Here is a 7085-nt window from a genome sequence, read left to right as displayed (position 1 = left end):
AAACCCACAAAGTTTCATCAAGAAATCATTCAGAACTATGTTAATATGAAATCTAAAATCGGAAGTAAGCCCCAACAATTATTGTTTACATTTTTTATTTGTCTGAATATATTTCTGCATTAAAGGGCTAGGTAAAAATCAATTCATTCATTAAGTAGAATTTCTTTTTGGTTATTTTGTTTGCTTTTTTATGTCTCACTGATAATTGGTTTTCCATATTTTTTAAGATTTATTATTTTTAAACATTTATTTCTTTTCATTGGAAAGTCAGATTTACAGAGAAAAAGAGACAGAGAGGAAGATCTTCTGTCCGCTGAATCACTCCCCAAATGGCTGGAGCCGAGCTGATTGAAAGCCAGGAGCCAAGAGCTTCTTCTGGGTCTCCCATATGATGGGTACAGAGTCCCAAGGCATTGGGCCATCCTTGACTGCTTTCCCAGGCCACAAGCAGGGAACTGGACGGAAAGTTGGGCCACCGGGATTAGATCCTGCACTCATGTGGGATCCCGGAGAGTGTAAAGTGAGGAGTTTGACCACTAAGCTACTGTGCCGGTCCTGGTTTTCCATATTTTATATGACCAATTGCTCTTTCAATACTGATAATATTCTTCCCGTTTTTCTGGTGATTTATAATAATCTTCAATCATTAGTAAAAAAAAAATTAGTAAAATTAAATTCTTGCTACTAAAACATCCAGCTAATATTGAGTAGGTAGTAATAAACTTTCAGAAATCACAGACAATATGATTATTAGGAGTGTACATCAGATTAATGACTTGACTGTGAATCTGAAGGAAAGAGAAAGTGAGGAAAAGCAAATGACCTGGCGAATACCCACTCAGAGGTAAGATCATTTGTATCTCACCATGGAAAACCTATGGTGTCCCCTATAAGAAAAAGATAACTGTGCTCACATGTATGCAAAAAATGTCAAGGTTATAGCCAGGAAAAATAGATTTGGAAATTCATCCTGATAGAATATAGACAATTTTAGGGGGAAATGGCTGAAGCTAATTGGAATCTTTTTTATATTAATTAGTTTATTTGAAATGAGGACCAGAGAGAGAAAAAGTGATCTACTTGCTGCTTTGGTCTCCAGATGCTTACAACATCTGGGACCCAGGCTGGCTGCAGCCCGGAGACTGCCATCCTACCCAGGGCCCCCGTGCTGATGGTACAGACCCAGCGACTTGGGTTGTCTTCCAAAAGAAGCTAATAGTTTCTAAAGCAGTAGCTTAAGTCATTGACTACAGTGCCAGATCCTAGCACCCCTTTCAAATGGAGATAATAGTGAAAGTGTGTGGGTAGTAAAATACAAAGAGATAATAGCAAAGATTATAGGACTATTGATTTACAGTTTACCCTTATTTTAAAAATTCAAAAGTTTCACTTTTATTTGAATGCACATGTGGATCATATAGGATTTTTTTCCCTTTATGTAAGTCTATATATTTTTTAAAAGATTTACTTATTTTACTTGGAAAGTCAGACAGAGAGAGAGGGAGAGACTAAGAGATTCTTCCATCTGCTAGATGACTCCCCAAAGGCTGCAATGGCCAGACTGTGCCTGTCTGAAGCTGGGAGCCAGGGGCTTCTTCCAGATCACCCACGTGGATGCAGGCGCACAAAGACTTCAGCCTTCCTCCACTGCTCCTCTAAGTCATAGCAGGGAGCTAGATCAGGAATTGGAAAAGCTAGGTCATCAACCAGCACCCATGTGGGATGCCTCTCGTTAGGATGGGAGGAAGGGTATGGAGGAAGGTGAATGGAACACGTTTCAGGTTTCTCTCTCTCTCTTTTTCTCTCTCGCTTATGTTCGCAAGGGAGGATGGGGAGGGGTCAGTTCCTTGCTGTCAAACTACATCACTACCTGGCCTTGGGGACAGACGGGAATGATGACGCCTTAGAGACCCCAACATGGGGAAGAGTGTTCCAAGGGTGTGACTTTAGCAGTTTTGATAGTTCTGAGAAGTTGGTGGTTCCATTGCTCCAGGGTTGAGAAATTTTGTGCAAGGCCTACTAGTTGACAAAGCCCAATTTAGTGCACCCACGGACCCAGGAACATGCCACGAAGTTTCAATTTAGTGCACCCACGGACCCAGGAACATGCCACGAAGTTTCAATTTAGTGCACCCACGGACCCAGGAACATGCCACGAAGTTTCAATTTAGTGCACCCACGGACCCAGGAACATGCCACGAAGTTAGGCCAGGAGAATTGTCCAACCTGTTCTGCTTTCCATCCTCAGACGAGGCAGTTGGTGTCCCCTAATGGCTTAGATGAGCTGATCATTATGTATGCCATGTGCATCTGGACATACTAGCCGCTGTACGGGCATCAGTCCGAGGAGGCTCAGTCCAGCTGCATGCCCTCCAAAGCCAAACCATACATCCTGTGATTACCCAAGGTGACTGCGGTCTGAGTCCAGCAGTCCAGCTGGAGAGCCCCTTAACAAACCTCTCCTGGAGTGACCTCAGACTTGATTCTGTGTGCACCAGACAGTGCAGGGTCAGTTTGAGGCTGTCACCTGCAGGAACCAATGCACATACTGGTGGATGCAGCTGCCTGGTCAGTCCTACCTCAGTCCCATCTCTCATATGAGCCGGAGGGTGCTGCATCTCAGCCCAGCCTACCCACGTGCCACAGATCTGGTCCTGCTGCATACCTGACCAGTCTCCACACACATGTGCATAAATGTCCACAGGTGCATTATAATATCCCCAAAGAGGAAATAGCCCAAATATTCATCTATTTGTGAATGTATCTACACAATAGAATATTAATATTCAGTCATGAGAAGAAATGGAATACTGACACATGCTGCAATCTGAATGAACCTTGAAATCATGGATAGTGAAAAACTACACAAAGCTTTTATATGAAATATCTGGAGCATAAAATCTGTAGTAAGACATAAGTGGAGATTTCTAGAAAAAGGACAGAGGAAATTGAGATTGACTACTAACATGAATGAGGTTTCCATCTGAGATCATGTCAATATTCTGCAGTAAGACAAGGATGGTGACACACACAATATTGTCACTATGTTAAAAGGTCCTGAATTTTATACCTTGAAACGGTTAAAATTCATTTTGCACTGTAGCAATTTTTTCTCAGTACATTTAAAGTAGCTTATCCCAGATATAGAATACTGGTTTAGCATAAAATAAATCAACATAGTCTACCACATAAATAGAATATTCAATAAAGAACGAGCAATTTATTGCTGCATGTCAGCTGTATACTTTTTTGATATTCAGACAGATCACTTTACAGAATCAGATTTTTGGATAATAGAAAATATCCAGAATATTTTGGATGATTTTTATAAATAAACTCTGCATCTCCACGTGCACATAGTTTTACACAATATTTACTTATTTTTATTGAAAGTTAGAATTACAGAGAAAGAGGGAGAGATGGCCATTAGGAGATCTGGCTGCTGGGTCACTCCCCAGATGGCCTCAGTGGCCAGTGCTGGGCCATATCGAAGCCAGGAGCCTGAAGCGCAACAGGTTCTCCCGCTTGCATCACCTTACAGTGCTTTTCTCATGCCATTAACGTGGAACTGGATCAGAAGCGAAGCAAATGGGACTCAAACCAGTGTCCATATGGGACACCAACGTCGTGGGTGATAGCTTTGCCCACTATGCCACAGCACAGGCCCTGAGGCAAACACACATTTTGAAATGAACTTTATTTCACATTTTGGAAAACAGCTGGATACATCTTCCAACTTCAAAGATTTCCCCATTGGGTTAGAGGTTAGAAAAATGGTTCCAGAAAAACACAACGGTGTGGACTAGTAAATTCAGGATAGACAGGCAGAGGGCCACAGAGCACCTCTCTAGAGTAGAGTCCTGTTGCAATAAGTCTGGATGACAAACAAATGTTGTTGTTGTTTTAACAATTCTCTTCCTGTTTAGAGTAAAGGAAAGCCACAGTGAGTGATTGATTAACTGATGAAGGTGAATGATGTGGCCCAAGCTGTCTTGTCTTCAAACGTGGAGCAGTAAGATGTCATGGTAACTGGATAGCTCCTTTAACTTTGCACGCCAGTGTTGTGTTTCTAACTTTCATGGCTTTCATGTTTCAAGCTTTCTCACAATGTTATGTCTTTGGTGGGTGTTTTTTTTCTGCCAGGAACTGTTCTTGAATATTGATTCTCTGTGGGACATACAGCTTTGTGAACTATCCCTCTGCAGGAGTGAAAAGAAGAAACTCTGATTTTACCATGTTCCTATATGAGTATTAATAAGGCAGAGTCGTTTTCTGAAACCAGGGGCAGAAATTTGGCAGTTTATTATTTTTAAAATGTATTTTGTTTTTATTGCAAAGGCAGATTTACAGAGAGAAAGGTCTTCCATCTGCTGGTTCACTCAAAAGGCCGTAATGGCTGGAGCTGAGCCAATCCGAAGCCAGGAGCCAGGAGCCAGGAGCTTCTTCCGGGTCTCCCATGCGGGTGCAGGGTCCCAAGTCTTTGTGCCGTTCTCAACTGCTTTTTCCGGGCCACAAGCAGGGAGCTGGATGGGAAATGAAGCAGCCCAGACACCAGCCGTGACCCATGTGGGATCTGAGCAGATGCAAAGCAAGGATTTAGCCACTAGTCTATGGTAGTAGGCCCAATGTGGCAGTTATTTCAGATTCCATTTGGGACACCTGAATGCCACACTGGAATGTGTGGGTTTGAGTCCCAGCTCTACTTCCAATTCCAGCTTTCTGCTAATGAACACCTTGGGGGTCAGCAAGTGATGATTTAAATACATGGATTCTGGCCTCCCATGCGGGAGATTCAGGCTGGGTTCTGAGCTCCTGACGTCGGCTTGTCCCAGCCCTGGCTTTTCAAAAGTGAATGCAAAGGGGGCCCGGCGACGTGGCCTAGCAGCTAAAGGTGCATCTATGCCACACAACAACAAAACTTATAAATAAGTTACTTTAAAATCTCCAAGGGCATCACTCCTTATTTGCATCACATTTAAAAGATGTAATTAAAACCCAGTGATCTGATATTACTAGGCAGCTACTTGGGAAATGACACATCCAGATGCTTGACTCCAAATGCAATCTTAAGTATTTATAAGATAAAATTCTATCTTATTTAGATTGTCTTCAAGATCATGACGGAAATCAAAGAATAAATACAACCCAGCTAATGACTATTTTACTCTCTCCAGCAGCTGCTCTTCTGAACTGAGTACGGTGTGTTGCCAAAGAGACCGGGCACTAGACTGGCATCAAACCAACTTTTTTGTATTTACCCTTCCCAACCCAGAGAATTAGTTTAAGTAACCCAGAAAATTGCTGAATTACTAAGTTTTATTGTTAAAGTATAGATACTTCTTAAGGTTTATTTATTTGTTTTTGAAAGGCACAATCACAGAGACAAGGACAGACAGTTTCACTCTCCAAATGGCCGCAAGGCTGGAGCTGAGCCCATCTGAAGTCAGAAGCCAAGAGCTTCATGCGCGTCTCCCAGGCAGGTGCAGGGGCCGAAAGACCTAGGACATCCTCTGCTGCTTTCCTAGGCAACCGCAGGAGCTGATGGGAAGTAGAGAGGAAGCGGAGCAGCCAGGACATGAATTGTACCCACATGTGATGCAGGTTCTTATAGTTGCAGGATTAGCCTGTCAAGCTATGGCTCTGGCCCAATTCTAACTGTTACACGAGTAAATTGTTACACAAAAACTTCAATCAATGTGAATGTCTGTACTCTCAACAAGTATTGACCATAGCAAATTTTGTATTTCTATTGTTCTGTATAATTCGGATCATTTAAAATGTTACTTTGTACTGTGTCTGAATACGTCATCTGGTTCTGGAGGGAGGGGAATAAGAAATACCAAAGATACCAAAATTCTTGGTTATTGTGCTGAAAGCAGCATGCGTGCAGGCAATAGAACATTGGAGAAATCCAGCTACTTATCTGAGAGAACCTGAGTTGTATATAGAGCTTATCAATGGATCACTTATCCTGGATGACGCCACCCGGTTTTTACAAAAGACGAGTTTAATAATCTACATTCCAAGGGCCCGGCGACGTGGCCTAGCAGCTAAAGTCCTCGCCTTGAAAGCCCCAGGATCCCATATGGGCACCGGTTCTAATCCCGGCAGCTCCACTTCCCATCCAGCTCCCTGCTTGTGGCCTGGGAAAGCAGTCGAGGACAGCCCAATGCATTGGGACCCTGTACCCGCGTGGGAGACCCGGAAGAGGTTCCAGGTTTCCGGCTTCAGATCGGCGCGCACCGGCCTGTTGCGACTCACTTGGGGAGTGAATCATCGGATGGAAGATCTTCCCTTCTGTCTCTCCTCCTCTCTGTATATCCGGTTTTCCAATAATAATAAAATCTTAAAAAAAAAAAAATAATCTACATTCCAAGCTAAATTTAGGGACCAGGATCAATGCAAATCGTCCTCGTTTGTTGCTCTCAAATATTATTCCTGGTTTAGCCCAAAGAGGCAGAGATAACAATTAAAATCGAGTTAGTAATGGTTAAATAAGGAATGTGCAAGTGGTTCATTGCTGAAATTAAATCACTCTGAATGAACTCTCCCTTTCATCAGCTGTCTGACCAACAGCAGCAGGAGGGCTGGAGCTCGGGGTGGGCAGGGCCCGCTGATCTACACCTCTCTGGCTCTGAAATGTGCCTGCGGTGAATGTCCCCATCAGGGGGTCACACCACACACATGACACGGACACCTTCACTGTGCCTCCCCTCTTTGTCTCCGGACAGGCAAATGCTACGTGAAAAGAGATGGGGGTTGCAACATAATGGAAAAGACTCTCGCCCCTTTCCTTGCAGCATACGTTATAAGAAGCCTTGAATTTCCTGTTCTGACCATTTCAGAGGCATGCAGTATGTTTTAAAGGGTAGATCAACCTTTTACCAGGCAGGGTCTCGGGTGACATCTCATTCTGAGGCAATCCACAGGGAACACAGTCCTTGCGGCTGAGGTTCTGTACGTGGCTGAGGCGCCTCCTCTAGGTCATACACTTACTTCCGAGCATAAATACACATGAAATTTATTTTCTCTTTAGACCAAAGCAATATCAAACACCAGCCACTACCCCAATTATTAAGTGAAAT

This window comes from Ochotona princeps, chromosome 1, assembly GCF_030435755.1.
Source record: "Ochotona princeps isolate mOchPri1 chromosome 1, mOchPri1.hap1, whole genome shotgun sequence".
NCBI classification, from domain to species: Eukaryota; Metazoa; Chordata; class Mammalia; order Lagomorpha; family Ochotonidae; genus Ochotona; species Ochotona princeps.
The sequence above is the reverse complement of the archived record's forward strand: the minus strand, read 5'-3'. Positions refer to the sequence as shown.